The sequence below is a fragment of the Macrotis lagotis genome, chromosome 1 (genome assembly GCF_037893015.1).
Source record: "Macrotis lagotis isolate mMagLag1 chromosome 1, bilby.v1.9.chrom.fasta, whole genome shotgun sequence".
Classification (NCBI taxonomy): Eukaryota; Metazoa; Chordata; class Mammalia; order Peramelemorphia; family Peramelidae; genus Macrotis; species Macrotis lagotis.
The window spans coordinates 465,427,034-465,444,248 of NC_133658.1; the positions used below are offsets into that span (position 1 = coordinate 465,427,034).

Here is a 17,215-nt window from a genome sequence, read left to right on the forward strand (position 1 = left end):
TCATTTGAATGTCCTTCAATTGGGGAATGGCTTAACAAACTGTGGTATATGTATGTGATGGAACATTATTGTTCAATGAGAAACCAAGAGGGATGGGAATTCAGAGAAGCCTGGAAGGATTTGTATGAACTGATGCTGAGCAAGATGAGCAGAACCAGAAAAGCATTGTACACCTTAACAGCAATATGGGGATGATGATCAACTTTGATGGACTTGCTTATTCCATCAGTGCAACAATCAGGGATAATTTTGGTCTATCTGCGATGGAGAATTCCATCTGTATCCAGAGAAAGAAATGTGGAATTTGAACAAAGAAAAAAGACTATTACCTTCAAATTTTGGGAAAAAATCTTTATCTCATTATATAATTTTGCTATTTCTTATACTTAATTTCTTCTTTAAGGATATGATTTCTCTCTCATCACATTCACCTTAGATCAATGTATACCATGGAAACAATGTAAAGACTAACAGACTACCTTCTATGGGGGTTGGGGAGGGGTGCAAGAATAAGGGAAAAATTGTAACACTTAAAAAGCTCAAAAATTAATAAAATCTTTATAGAAAAAAGAACACAAGTCAAACAACTCCAAATATGTCACTCTTTCCACTTTGTGATTAGAAAAAAAAATGGTAGGAACAATAATTAAATCAGAAAAAAAAGCAAGACTGACAGACAACTTGATGGCTACATATCCAATACATTGGCAAAAATACTTGGGAAAGATTTATAAGTCAGAAGAGGATATACAGGATAAAAAAAATCATGAAAGAATTGTTATTTGTACTTTAGAGGAAGTATGCACATTAATGAGATCATGGCTATGCTGACATAATTAAATGCTTTTAGCTAAATTCTAGATAAATGAATTTTCACAGGATCAATATAGATCTGAGAAATCTATAATGAATTGTAAATAAGGAACTCTACTGGAGAAGTGTTTTTTAAAGACATCATGAGGGTAATATATGAGTAGTAGTAGTAGTAGTAGTAGTCAGTGTGCACCACTGGTATTGACAAAATTTGAATATATTAATCAATATTCATTCCATTGGGTGTATTTCCTGTAGTATGGATTAGAATCAAACAATATAAATCCTCATCATTTACTGAAATACCACTATTAAGGAGATCATAGATTAATGAATGAAGGCTTTCATTCCTGGAAAGAGAAATACATTAAGATGGTAATTTAATTAAACCCTTGATTTTTACCTAGAAAAAAATCTAGAATACTGTACACTATTTCTGGTTCAAAACTGTAAGGAAAAGTGTGAAGCATCAGAGACAGTCTAGTGGGGATCCTGGGATTCACTAAGATGAAAGGGCACAGAACACTGAGTGGAAAGCAGAATAATTAAGGTGAAGCCTTCATTTTAAACAAGTGAGGGGAGAACCACCAAGAAATACAGTCGATTTCTACATTTTCTGTGATTAAAAACTGTAAAAATTGGCTCTTACTCCCAGTTTATCCAAATATAGAGCATAAATGCATCAACATTTTAAACAACCTATCAACTTAATTCCCAGGGTTTAGGATAAGGATGTCAGGATATCAGGTAATTTATTTTTCCATTTCAAAGAAGCAAAATCTGTTCTTTATGCAGATTCTGAGATCTTAAGAAGTAAAGTAACTCAAGGCTGTGGTCCCTAGTTAAACAGCTAGAGAGGAAGTAGCACATTAAACATAGTTCTAGCACATTATATGCCTTTTTACTTTCCTTTCTTTTTATTTTAATTTTAACTTTGGTTTTTGGCAACATAATGCTGTAATCCAATTGTTGGCAATAGACTTTATTATCACACACAGAGAATTAAATAAAAGTCAATTATGAAATCTAAAGCCTGGATAAAAATAGTAGTAGAGCTTTATAATGTTCACTTCTAGATGTTTTGTGGGGAAAGCTTTTATCTGCTCAAGATTATACAGTCTGAGTTCATTTTCACTGTGTTTATTTCTAATTCCATTGTCAATGTTTATTAAAGTCAAAGAAATAACTAGACCATATTTAGAACCATCCTTATAACAATGCTTGAGAGACATTGTGGTAAGGGGAAGACAAAAAATGATTGTGTAAATATCATTCGAGACCTGCTCTTAACATAAATAATTGCTTTCCTATACCCTGCTTTAGCTTCATCTTCTCTTATCAGATTTCTCTTTTAATCTATCTCAGTGGTCAGGAATTTAATTTCACCTTAATAACTCACTACAACTCAAAACATGCAACAGATGTACTTAATACTATTAATAATCTTTGAAGTGTCAAAATAGCTTTATTCCAAAAAATGATCATATGAGTAGTTCTGGGAATAATGTAGCATTAATTAAAGTTATATTGTGTTGTACATTAATGGAAACTTGCCTCTTACAGTTCCCATTTCAAATAAGGTTAGGTAAAACCAAAGAGGAAATCAAGAGTGATAAGAATGAGGTACTTAAAGATATATATACCTTGTCCTTGAGATCTCAAAATTTAATAAAAGTCATTATCAAATAATTAATAGGAAAGGTGTTGAAGTACTTCCTACCTCAGAATGCTAGATCATTATATAGATCTTCCAAAGAATAGAATTCCAAAATAACATAAATATTTTGAGATGTTTTATTATATGGTTACATACTTTTGGAATAATGAGATTTCCACTCAAAAATTCAAGTGGCTTAGCGGTGACACCTAAATTACCATCATCATTAATAATTCATTCTCATAAATCACTTTGAGAATTTGTGTTTTCATCAGGTTTAGATTTCCTTTTAATTTGGAGAGCACAACCTCTATAAAAGAGATTTAACCAAAACATTCACCAGCACATTGCCAATTTCATGATGAGCCTCTCATACCTTAGTTAAGCCTCTGCAAAACAACAGATATCCAACTTTCAGAGAAGGACATCAGTGAACCACAATGGCAGGAGCAAATATTAAGTGTTTATTCTATGCACTTTCATTTTAAATCCTACTCTTAACTGGTCTTTTTTTTTTAGGACCAGAAAGTTGAACTACTCTCCAGCAAAGTCCAAGCTTCGTAAGAGCAGGAAATGTTTCATTTTTTTGTCGTTTTGTTTCTCAACAGCTTGTTCACTAGTCAGTGTGCTGTCATCCTTCAATTAATTTCTATTGAATTGAATTACACCAGATAATGAGTTAGAATTAGAATTATTTTCTTTGAAATTGAGATACAAGAACTAGGGGTTGAGATCCTATTAAGAAAGTTAACCCTCTTCATAATATTTGGTTTCATCTAAGTAAAATAAGTAAATAGTATTGCTTTAGAAAGTTTCAATAAAGTAATATCAAGACAACTAAAAATAAATTGAAGTCATAAAACTAATTCTTGCTTCTATATTATGGTAAAGTCAATTAATATAAATGTGAACAAGCACTATGAGTGTAAATTATAAAGTGAAGACTTTATTCCTCCTATCCTACATATTCTTCCATATATTAATAAACATGCTCAGTTAGTCAATCAATAACAGTGCCTACTTGGGCTAAGCTTTGGGCTAAGTGGTAGAGGTGAAAAGAGAGGCAAAAAATATTCCTTATTCTCAAAAAACTGACAGTCTAATGAGGGAAATAACATGTAATCAAGTATGTTCAAACTACATAGATAAATAGAAAATAGTTTAATACACAGATATGATATGATATGTTATGATATATGATATTATCAATAATATAATGTGATTCATTGAGTTATCAACAGAAGGGGTACTTTCACCAAGAAGGAATGAAAATACTTCTAGCTGATGGTGGGAGCTTAGCTGGGACCTGAAGGGAGTCAAGAAACCAAGAGGTAGAAATAAGAAGGGAATATATTAAAGACATCAGGGACAAACAGTGAAAATCCTTAGTTAGGAAAAGAGTGTTTTATTCAAGTTACAACAGGTCAGTTTTCCTGGGTCAAGGACTCCATGAAGGAGAGTTAGGTATAAGAAGACTGAACAGATAAGGAGACAGATTATAAGAGCTTTAAATACCAGAGAGTTTTGTATTTAATACTAAAGGTGATAGAGAGGTATTTATAAAAAATGGGAGTTATATGGTCAGACATACATTTAGAGAGATCAGTTTAACAGCTGAGATGAGGATAGGCTAAGATTGGTAGTGACTTGGGGCTAACGAGATCAACCAGAGGCTCTTGTCATAGGTCAGGTATGAGGTGATGAAGGGCTGCACCAGGATGGTAACAGTGTTAGAGGAAAGAAGAGGACAAATACAAGAGATGGTACAAGGAGACAGAGACATAGAGACAGAAAGAGAGAAATCAAAGATGATTCCTCTTTTGAACCTGAGTGATTGGAAGGCTACTGGTACCCTCAGTAGTATAGGAAAATTAGAAAGGTAAGGATTTCGGATAATCAATCAGTCAATCTAATCAATCAGTCAGTCAACCAATAAACATTTATTTAACACTTAGTATTTTTGAGGAACCAGGCTAAGCACTCTGGTTACAAATAAAAGCAACAATAAACATTGTCCTTGATTGCAAGAGTTTACATTTTAATCTGAGAAAATAATCTATAAAATTAAAACTGAAAATCTGGGAGAAGGGAGAATGAGGAGAAATATATGCACAAGATAGCAAAGTCTGAAGAATAAATAATGGTTGGTCTGGGGGAAGTTCTAGTAAAAAGTCATTAATGAAAGGAAACACACAGAGGAAGAGAAGCAAGGGGACTGAGGCTTGATGGAAAAGTCTATAAAATTAATGATGACTGGTTTGAGTCATTCCTTAAAATAGAACTCACCCTTGGAGGAAAGATCTCATAAAGTCAGAAGACAGAGTCAGGGGCATGGTGACAAAATTTGGGAATGAGGGGAAAGAAGGTTAGTCTGAGTGTTTCTTCAAGATATAATTTCAGACAAAAATTCATCAATGAGTGAAGGAGTCCATAAAGATCAAGGGAAAAGAAAGCCAAGGCACGATGGTGAAGTCCACAGAATGAGATACACCAGCCTTTTGGTCCAGTAACACCAAAACTGATGAGTTGGGCTAAAACTAGCTTAATTTCACACAGAAATTCTACTCATAATAGGGCATTTCTTGGCTTTAACTCTGTGTTGAATGACTGCCCTGATAAACTATCTATTTTCTGAGGCAGAGAAGCACTGAAGTAGTGCTTGTTCTGAAATGACCAGCGAGGGCTAATCATTATAACAATTTTCTAATGATCAGTGTAACTGATCAGTAGGAATCCCAGGTTCTGTTTGTAACTTTATATGAAAGGGAAAAGTCATTTTTCCTGGATGAGTCATCTTAGAACACAGGTTCACATTTGTTGGTAGTCATTATTCCAACTAATTGCAGCTATCCAGTGTATCCCAGAAACCAGGAGCAAGGCCCTTAAAATATGAGCATATCAAAGACATCACTCAAGCTGGTGATTCTTTGAGGCCAATCATTATTAGTTCCCCATAGCCATGATAACAGTTATTACATTTCTTATACACGTAACCATAACATGATTTTTCTTCTTTTAGACAATACAATAAAAATAGCCAGTTTTTTTATCAGAGAATTTAGAACCTTTGTCATAATCCTTGAAAGAATAGTCTTTATAACCCCCCCCCCGCCCCCCCCAATGGACTGTTGTATGTGAGAGTACTGTAAAACTTCATCACTTGGTGTCCTCTAGCCCCAAAGCATTATTTACCAGTTGTTTGTAGAGTGCCATGGGAGTGGGAATGGACCAGGGACTGGGGAGGTTATTTAAGCACTTGTATTTGGTTTAATAAATGGAGATCTAGGAGATCTTGAAGATCTTGGAGAATTTGTCAGCTTGTCTCCTGCCCCTACAACATTCACCTGGGTAAGGATAAGCTAGCCAGAAGGAACCGAACACTTCCTGAGCAGCTAGTCTAACAGGAATTTAACACTCCCCCCCCAAAAAAGGACAAGAAAATCATGTTGACTAATTGAATATTTAAAAACTTTGTTAGGGCATTTGCTTTAGAATCAACCTGGAGCACTTCAAATCTTAATTCTTATCCATACTGGTTTTGTAACCATAGAGAAGTTATTTAACTTTTCAGTACCCCTAGGAATTTCACAAAGATTGTAAATTCCAGATGAGCTGTTAACTACCTGAGTGAAGGAAGTTTCCACACCTTGAGTTACCTCACACTAATGAAACCACAAGTCTACATTTAAAAATAAAGATAAAAATAAGACATTTTAATATTACCTGGGATCTAAAGTTTCACTTTTTGTGTATCTAAATATTATAAATTTTGCTCATCTTCTACTTCTTCCCACATTATCCTATTATAACCTCATTAAGGAGGAAAATAAATTTCAAAGGAAAAATAACTTCCAGATGTTTGCCTAAACTTGTTTCCTATGTACTTACTCTCCATCAAATTTTAACGTTCAAGAGTCATCTATTCTTAAGCATTTCAGATTAATTGCCCCCAAACTTTATGTTCAACCCCATTCTTGGTGGCAGAATATGAGACTGAAAGGGGAATGCAAATTAATTTATCCAGTGAATCCCATGGGAACCTGAAAATCCCTTAAGGAAACATCATCATCTTAATCACTCTGGTTTTTGGTACAGATTATTCAAGGTAATGTTCTGATTTATTTCTCTGGGCCTTTTGAGGTGATTATAGCATGAATCCCCTAAGAAGCATAGATCTACAACCTTATTATCCCATTTCTTCATGTATATAAAAGGCATATGGCTATGGTTACTAATTACTTGCCTTAGAGAAGGCAGAAGAAATAAAATAAAACCAGGCATGGACTTTCAACCATTCATTTAAATTAAGCCCTGCAGACTCTGATAGAGAAGTACATTTTCGTTTCTTCCCAAATTTGACATCAGCTTCCCTTTGTTTCCAGTTTAATTCATGTGCCTTAAGACTGGAGCAATTTAAAAGTTTATGCTTTACTTTAATAAGAGAAATAATCATTTTTATGTATGAAGCACTCACCCATCAAAACTCCTTGGGCATTGTTCACATAAATAATGAAAATAGAAGGAAAATAAAAACAATACATTCAAATGGATGTTCCTATTTCAACCCTTTAAAGAAAAGGAAAAAATGGATAACAGATCTTTGAAAAATGATTTAACTAGAAAAGGAAAAAGAATAGTTTAAAATAGTCTATCAAAATATCTCCCACATGTTTGATTTTTTCTCCTTCAAGGAATACAAAGTCATACTTTTAGCATAATTTGAAAGAAAATATCACTACCTTTTTATTTCTTTTCCTCTTTGTGTATTCTTTTCATTTATTTCTTATTTTAAAATATATCTCCACAACTAATGAACTAGCAATATATAGAGATAGTCAGCTGAATTCCTCAGTGAAGCTTGGGGCCAAACATGCAAAAGTAATGAAATATGAGCAGGGAGTGTAGTAATAAGGATGGAAAATGGAAAAGGACAAGGTGGACATTTACAGAATAATTAAAACAGAAGGGATCTTGAAGGATTATTTATTCTATTCCTTTTATTAATGGCCTTTTCTAGTCTGGAGCAATTACTTCCTGATCCATCTCATAGATGAATGACACCTCAGTTCAATACTGAACTAAAGACCTTCAATGCATGTTAACCTAGTTATTGTACTTATTGTAATCTTTTAGAGTAGGAATGCTTAATCTTTTTTGTTTCATACACTTCATTGGCAGTATAATGAAACCTGAGGACCCCCATTCTGAATAAGTTTTGTTGGCTACATACATTGTAACTACTTGCTAAATTTTACTTAGAAATTAGTGAAAATACAAATTTAATTTTTTTTCTTTCAAAGTCACAGACTCTCAAATTTATATTTGGATCCCAGGTTAAGAACTACTACTCTGGGGCCTAATCTAGGTGTCTGTGTGTGTGTGTGTGTGTGTGTGTGTGTATACAATAAACAAATACATGCTTCCACAAAGTGATAATAATGATGATGATGATAATGATGATGTCAAATATAATTTGATCCCTTCAGGATGAGATTCATTTTGATCAATTTCAATGCTATGATATTTAAGGGATTTTGACACAGAAACAGAGCCACATCACCTGTCCTCCAAGTGAAAGTCAGGAAATAATGAGAAGTCTTTCTTTTCCTATCAAACAAGTCGTAAGAAAAATTTATTTTATTCATGGAACCATAGGCAAAGAACCTGTAATTTAATGAAAGGAAAAAGGCTTAGATAAAGTAAGAGAAGAAACTTTGACACATTTGTTTTTTGTTTATTTGTTTGAGCTTTTTTATATGTGAAATTACAACCATCTGTAATGGGGAGAGGGTCTCCAAAGTCTCATCAAAAACCTAAAAAAGTCACTCCCTTATACATGAGAACAAGTCTAAAATCAGCCATTTTCAGACTCTTACCAGTTCCTATTCCCCTCCCCACTTCTTTGTACTTTAAACTGTGATTCTAAAAGATCACTCGATGGATATCTGGAAGTTATGGAACAAATGCCATATTCCTTTACCATCATTTACCACCATGGAGCCTCTTCCCCACTACAAAAGGGAGGCATCCATAATACATTTAAGAGATAGAGCATTGACTATAAAAAGGCAGAAATATAATAAACCATCTTGGAACAAATAGCTCCACCTTATCCAGATATATATTTGGAAAATCACAAGACTCAGTCCTGTCTCCAGCCATTTATATATATATGTCTTAGAGGTAGCTTTTTCTTTTTCTCCTCCTTCTTATAGATTCTGAATTACACCATAATCATGCATTTGGAAGGGGTTTTGGCACCAAATGTAGGAAGTAGGGAAAATAACTAATCAATTTTACTCATGTTAAAATTCCTAGAAATAACCCCAGAGTAGCCTCATTCAAAATTCAGTCCTCTGCTTCAGGAAGATAAATAGCAAGGGAGCATAGAATTTAGACCTAGGGATGACTTTGAAGCTTACATAGTCTAACATTTTACAAATGAGGAAACAGGTCCACAGGAGTGAAATGAGTATACCAAGGACAAATGATATGTAGCAAGTCATGACTTCAGAACTTTTTACTCCGGATCTAACACTCTCTCCACTAGCCCATGATTCTTGTTATCATAATTCTCCAGAATAGATAGTATCTTTTATTATTGAAGAAATTTAAACCTCCACAATTCTCCTAAGCCATATTATAAGAGACAAATGTAATTGTATTAATTTCTTCTTACTTGTAGTATAAAATCCAGCCATCCATAGCTAAAACAAAATACCAATAATGAATTGTTTATTTTGGACTGCCCAGAGATGAACAGCAATTTATTTAGTCTAAAGAGTATCCTGGCAACCTTTTCCAGTAGGTCCTATAGAAGGGGCAAGATATGAGTATTTTGGGGCAGCTAGGTGGGTCAGTGGATAGAGCACCAGCCCTGGAGTCAGGAGTACCTGAGTTCAAATGTGGTCTCAGACACTTAATAATTCCCTAGTGTGTGGCCTTAGGCAACCCCATTTGACTTGCAAAAACCTAAAAAAAAAAAGAGATATGAGTATTTGTCCATGTGTGTATGTATATGTATGTGTCTATATATGTGTTTATGTATATATATACACATATATTTTATATATATTAAAATATAAACATAATATATGACATTTTTATATATATTTCTCTACACTTTATACTGTTGAATGCAGCTGACCTTGCTTGATCCCAGAGCTATCAATTGCCTGAATACTATTGAAAGAAGTTTTTAAAATAAGATTATTGAAAACAAAAATCAGAAGGGCTACCTGACTTTGATCCTAGCTGATCCCATGATTGGACCATGTCCAAACCAGTTTCCCTATTGTTACTCCTGGAACTGGAGTCTGCTGTTCTAACCAGGTGTCAGTGGTCTCTCTGTATGTCGTCCACCTTCAGTTCCCAGGATCTTCTCTGTAGATTTTCAGTTGTTATGCAAAATAATTTACAAACAACTTTTGAAGCTATACCTCCCCTAAGACTCCTTCCTAGTTGAAATGGTTGAAATGTATTTAACCCTGACCCCCTTTGCCCCTTTTTGGTACACCAGTATCCTGGTACTATTTGCTGTCCCCAAATTACAATTCCCTTACCTTCATTAAACATCTTAGTACTACTTTATTATTTTGGTAGTCTTCTTTCTTACAAGTGGATGTATCATACACATATGTGTATGTTATTTGTATGTGATACTTTCATATTTACTAGCATTGTGGAGCACAGAAAATATAAATAGCATCAACAATAATGTTGGACAAAATTGTAAAGTAAAACATTGCCTTTTTATGCCCTTCAAACTTCCCATCAGTGTATACCCATGGTTTTCCTAGACTTCTTAGTACCCTCCATCACTGGATTGCCTCACCACTGAAACAGAATGTTCAATTTCTCAGTTTCCTACCTCTTTCAAAACAGTCATTCTGTATCCAACTTCCTCAGGGTCCTATTCTCCCATATAGGATAGTGAATAGCAATAAATTAATATTATTTTTTGTTGTTCATAATAACAATAATAATTCCAAAAATGATGACTCCCATTCATAGAACTTTTTAAGTTTTAAAAAAAACATTATCTATATTTTTTTCATTTTCTCTTATGATGATTCTGTGCCTAGGTTATTTAATAGATGAGAAAATTCAGTCTTGAAGCGGTTAAATGATTCCCCTACAGTAAGGATGAGTAACTTTCAATCATGTAACAAGTATTTACTAGCATCTACTATAGGTATTATACTAAGCACTGAGATCAAAAGAAAGTTAAAAAATATAAACCTTATTGTCAAGGACCTCACAGTTCTGGGAATGTAAATAGTAAACATTTCTAGTATGCTGGTTCTTTATTTGGAAATAAGTAGCAAGTGAAAGGGCATATATGAAAAGACTGAATATTGGGCAACTGAACATGTTGGCCAGTGGTACTTTGGGGCAGGAAGAAACAAGTTTGAGGAATCCAAGAATACTGGAACTTTTTTTCCTTTTTCCCTGCCCTCTCACAACCAAGCCTGAAGTTTTCCACATTCCCCCATGGAAGTATTATAAATGGTCTTCTTAAATCTTTTTTGTTTTAGGTTTTTGCAAGGCAGTGGGGTTAAGTGGCTTGCCCAAAGCCACACAGCTAGGTAATTCTTAAGCGTCTGAGGTTGGATTTGAACTCAGGTACTCCTGACTCCAGGGTCGGTGCTCTATCCACTGCACCACCTAGCTGCCCCCCTCTTAAATCTTTTTATTCAATTCTAGGGCTCCTGAGGTAATTCATCTATCATCTTGACTTCTGGCATATGAGCATATGGTTCAAAAGGACCTGGAATCAGTTCCATGTTCTCTAGCAACTAGACAATAGTCAAAAGATCTTTTTCTCCATGTTATTTTTAAAATTTTATTTATTTATTTTCATCCATAAGCACATGCGTATTTTCAAAGTACAAAATTTCCCTCCACCTCCCCCCCATCAAGGAATAGTCAGGTTAGCATTTTACATACATATTTTGTTAAACATGCTTATAAATTAGTAATTTTGGGCATGAGGAATTAGGATTAAGGAAAAGAGATACATAAGACATAATTTTTATAGAGTGTTCATCAGATTTGGAAGGGTTGGGTTTTTTTCTTCTTGTTTTGTTTTGTTTTTCTTCCTCTGCTTGGGGATAACATAATCCATACCCAGTCAAATACAGTTGTCCTAGCTCTCTGGACTATTGAGAGGAGCTGCTTCCTTCAAGGTTGGCCATCTCATAATGTTGTTATTGATGTGTACATTCTTCTTTTGGTTCTATTCCCTTTGCTCAGCATCAGAGTCCATTCCATGCTTCTCTAGAGTCTGATCATTTATGGTTTCTTATAAAACAATGGTATTCCATAGTGTTCATGTATCATAACTCATTTAGCCATTCATTCCCCAATTGATGGGCATCCCCTCAATTTCCAATTCTTTACCACTACAAACAGAGTTGCTGTGAATATTTTGGAACATGTAGGACTTTTCCCATTTTTTATAATTTTTTTGGATATAGATCTAGAATTTGAATTGCTGGGTCAAAGGGAATGAACAGTTTTATTGCTCTTTGGGCATAGCTCCATATTGCTCTCCAAAATAAGGATGGATTCATTCACAACTCCACCAGCAATGCATCAATGTCCCAATCTTCCTATAACCTCTTCAACATTGATCATCTTCCCTTTTTTTCTTATCTGAGCTAATCTAATAGGTGTGAGATGATACCTCATTTTTGTTTTAATTTGCATTTCTCTAATCAATAGTGATTTGGAACATTTTTTTCATATGATTATATATAGATTTAATTTCTTCATTTGAAATCTCTGTTCATATCCTTTGACCATTTATCAATTGGGGAATGACTTGTCATCTTATAAATTTGATGAAATTCTCTTTATATTTCAGAAATGAGACCTTTATCAGAACTCTTGGTTGTGAAGATGGTTTTCCAATTTTCTACTTTCCTTCTAATTTTGACAGCAATGATTTTATTATTGTAAAACCTTTTTAATTTAATATAGTCAAAGTCATTCATTTTGCAGTTTATAGCATGCTCTAATTCTTGTTTGGTCACAAATACATTCCTTTTCCAAAGATCAGATAGAGTATTTTTTTTGATCTATTAGTTTATCTATGGTATTGCTCTTTATGTCTAAATTCTGTACCCATTTTGATTTTTATTTTGGTAAAGAGTAAGAGATGTGGATCTATGCCTAGTTTTTGCCATACTATTTTCCAGTTTTCCCAACAATTTTTGTCTAGTTGTGAGTTCTTATCCCAGAAGCTGATGTCTTTGGGTTTGTCAAATTGTAAATTGCTGTAGTCTTTTACTTCAGTTTATTTTGAACCTATCATAATCCACTGATCCATTACTTTATTTCTTAACCAGTACCAGGTAGTTTTGGGGACAACTACACTATAAAGCAGCTGCCCCTATACAAACAAGATAGATATAGAATAAACTAGAAATATTCAAGGAGGGAAGTCCATGAAATTAAGGTAGACTGTGAGAGACTTCTTACAGAAGATTAAAACTTTACCTGAGGGGCGGCTAGGTGGTGTAATGGATAAAGCACTGGCCCTGGAGTCAGGAGTACCTGGGTTCAAATCTGGTCTCAGACACTTAATAATTACCTAGTTGCGTGGCCTTGGGCAAGCCACTTAACCCCGTTGGCCTTGCAAAAACCTAAAAAAAAAAAAACAACTTACCTGAGACTTAAAGAAAATCAAGAAAATCAGATGAAGAAGATAAGAAAGAAGAGTGTTCCAGGTATAACCAAGGAAAATGTTTGAAATGGAAAGATTGAATTTCTTGTTTGAGGAAGCATGTGGAAGCCAGGATCACGAAATGCTAAAAGGGATTATTATAAAAATATTATAAATATAGGAAAAACCTTTAAAAATCCAACAGAGGATTTAAATTCATGTCTTCCTGACTCCAGGTATTTCATGATTTACAGAACCCCACATGTATTATACCACCTAACTAAAAGTGCCTCATCAAAATCAGCATATAATAACTCATAATTTTATGCTGAGATATTGCAAGGTAAGAAATAACTCTGGTTAATCACAAATCTTTCAAGAAAGCAGAATATTCTGACTTTAATGATCCTTAGGTTCAGAATTTCTCACAGAATAGTTAAAAAATGTTTTTACTCAGAGGAGCCTTTTTCCCTTAAAACACAATCACAGAATTAGACTTTCATTCAACAGGTAAAGTTGACCCTTTATGACACTGTGATGAAGGTGACAACAAAAATTCTCAATAGGTAGACAGGGAAATGGGGGGAAAAAAAGGTGAACAAATTTAAACTAAGGGGAAAGAGGAGGTTTTGATGAAAGGGAGAATGAAAGTTATATCAAATATCCATTGTTGGTGCTAAATAATTCTAAAGAATTTTCTACTCAGAATTCTACTTCTTATTAGCAGTCAAAATTGTTATCACACCCTTGAGACAGTTTAGGTCGACAGTCATTTCTCATAACAATTTTGATTGCTCTCAAGAATGGTTACAAGAATGTTTTCTTGCCCAGAATGAAACCTATCCTTTCAGGTTTCTTATCTCTCCTTTCTGTAATGACAAAAACCCTTGTCTCCTCTGCCTTAAAGCATGTGTTCTTGGCATCTTTGACCCTATCATCAATTGTTTGCCTCACAATCATACATTATTTCTAGCCCATGACCACACATTCTTTCCAATTTATCCTGCCTGATGGTTTCTGAGAACAGCTGTCTCTAAATATAATCGTATTGAATAACTACATAGCTCCGGTGAATTATGTCACTTCACTAAATAACTCTCTCTCTCTCTCTCTCTCTCTCTCTCTCTCTCTCTCTCTCTCTCTCTCAATGTTTCGGGGCTTACATGATCATTAGTCTAACATGTTACCTGAGAACTATAGTGCATGGGTTATGTCTGACGATATCTCTCTAAAATAGTCAGTGCATGGAACTCCACTCAAGGAATTATAGTGACCATTTAAATAGGCTGTCTTCTGGTAAGAAGAACCCTACAAATTATCTCTTCTAATTTGCAAGATAAAATTAATTATGTCACTTCACTAAATAACTCTCTCTCTCTCTCTCTCTCTCTCTCTCTCTCTCTCTCTCAATGTTTCGGGGCTTACATGATCATTAGTCTAACATGTTACCTGAGAACTATAGTGCATGGGTCATGTCTGACGATATCTCTCTAAAATAGTCAGTGCATGGAACTCCACTCAAGGAATTATAGTGACCATTTAAATAGGCTGTCTTCTGGTAAGAAGAACCCTACAAATTATCTCTTCTAATTTGCAAGATAAAATTGTAATGAAAGTGGCGTGACTTGATTATTTAAAAGTTTAAAAAGAAGCAATGCAAAAGAGAATGATCTTTTATCTTAATCTTTTATCTTTTTCCTACAGTATCTAAAATATCTGAATGCCCAAGCCAACAAATGAGCAAAAAGGAAGCATGACTAGTTTGGTGGGTGTCTTACTTTTAGGTGAGATAAATTTTCATTTATCAGTATCTTGTACTGCTCATTCCATAGTTTTTGCCCAACCTATCCATGCTAAGAAAATTCTAGTTTTGAATTTCTCCATTATTTCTGACTGCACTTCTGAACTCATTTACACTAATAAACTTTTTTTTATTGATTATGACATAATATGCTGTTTTCCATCATAGCTTGGGTTTAAACCACTCTAGCCTATAGCATGCTCTTTCTAAGTCTATTGTTTGTAACATAGCATGAATTGGTTTTTTCCCTTTAGAGTAAAGAAACCCAAGTAAAATGATGTGTAGAAATATAAAGGGAAATTTTTCAATAATAACATTGTACATGTTTCCATTGATATCTCCACCAAGTGCCACATCTTCATAGTTGTTTATATTACATTATTGCATCATGCTTGTATATTTTTTTTCTAATTTGATGAATTTGGGAGTTCTGACATCATTTCAATCCATATGTATTCTCATATAAAATTCTCAAATGTTCTCAAATGTATTTTCTCATTTAAAAAAATCAATACTCATGAAAAAAATTCCATAAATAAACCAAATGAATCAAACAAGAAGTAGTTATCAGATACTGGGTCAACTAGGTGATGTAGGGGATACAGTGGTGAATCTAGAGTTAGAAAGACCTAGGTTTAAATTCAGTCTCAGACACTTAGTAACTGTATGAGCCTGGACAAGTCATGTAAACCTCTGCTTACATCACTTTTCTTCATCTTTAAGATGAGGGTAATAATAATACCATCTACTTTCCTGGGTGATTGAGAGGATCAAATAGGATAATTCTAAAGTACATAGCATAGTTCAGAGCATATAGCAAATACCATAAAAATTAGTTATTGCTATTACACTATCTAGTGCATGCATGTACTGGGGACAAATACAAAGGATAAAATGATCCCCAAGTATGTGTTGAAACCACTATTTAATTTTGCAATTAGTTCATTTTTGAAAGTGAAATATGAAATTTAGCTAACAAAAGAGAAACAAGATAAAACATAACTAGATGAACAGCATTACTTTCTAGCAACATATTGTAGGTTTCTGAATTTGTTTGAACTAGAAGTCTCTAAAAGATTTATTCTTAAAAATTAAAAGAGAATTGATTATCATAAAAATACCCTGGAATACTGCAAGATGATATTGTCTTCTACTTAGCCAAATAAAATGGAATTAAGTAGGATTTTAGTAACAGATATTTTGTCATCATATAAGAATTTGAAATGCTTTGAGTTATGTGCAGTATACTGTGGCATACTAAGAATATAGTGAGGTGTTCACCACTTCCAAAAACCCCATGCCCTGAACACTTAACAAAAGTTTACATTTTATAGGGGTATATCTATAAAATAATGTGACTGAATTTTGTAAATAAACTTAGAAGAATGAAAATACCCGTAGGAGTGTTACTTCTTTTAAAGTAAAAGTAAAGTTCCCCACTCATCCTAGAGATATTATAATTTCTCCCAAAATTTTTTGAAATTCTTCTTATAGAATTGTTTTCAAAATTTCCAATACATACTTTTCAAATTCTCAATTGTAGCAAATCTATATCCTCAGAATAAGAAGTGATAGCTGAAGTTGTTTAGGACCACACCTGGAGAATAAGGTGGATAATTTGATCAAGATGATAAACACAACTCATGGACAGGGGTTAATTACAACTATAAAGCAAATAATTATTTCATATATATATGTGTATAAGTCATAAATTTGGGTGATTATAATTTCTCATTTGGTGTATTATATAAAATTACTTGATTTTCTATTATTATATATTATATATAATCATATATTAACCTTATCTTTAACATAAATTCCACTTGCATTAAATAATATATTGTACTTATCCAATAGGAATTTAGTGAGAAATCATGTGTATACCTAGCACCATATGAAACCCAGTAGGTCAGGGGTAATGGGTTTAAAAGAAGCTAAAAAACTATTAACAGATTCAGAAAAAGGGAGAGGCAACTGTTTATAGTGAATAGCATCTTCCTCAGGTGATAAATTATTTGAATATTATGTGAAGTTCATTTTTTAACTCTAGCATGCACCAAAGAATGTTTTTAATAGCATCGAATGAGAAAATAACCATTTCAAAACCCTTAATGCATAAATAAAATTCATTTTCTTGCCTTTTTTTTTTAAACAAATGCTTAAAAGCACCCATAACAACGCAGTATATTGTTAGGCAAACATGCATTACCATGTAATCCATTGAAATACAATCCATCAGAGACTAAGGATATGAAATAAAGTTCGTGGAAGACAG

General features: G+C 33.6%; 1 long non-coding RNA gene across 1 annotated transcript in view; it reads left to right on the plus strand.

Annotated features, from left to right (window-relative positions):
- The window catches only part of LOC141506657 (uncharacterized), a 103,770-nt gene extending 87,773 nt beyond the window's left edge, over positions 1–15,997 (plus strand). Inside the window, exon 3 of the long non-coding RNA XR_012473957.1 lies at positions 14,844–15,997. This is a non-coding gene — a long non-coding RNA (uncharacterized LOC141506657). The remainder of the gene's footprint in view (positions 1–14,843) is intronic.
- Positions 15,998–17,215: the final 1,218 nt, after the last annotated feature.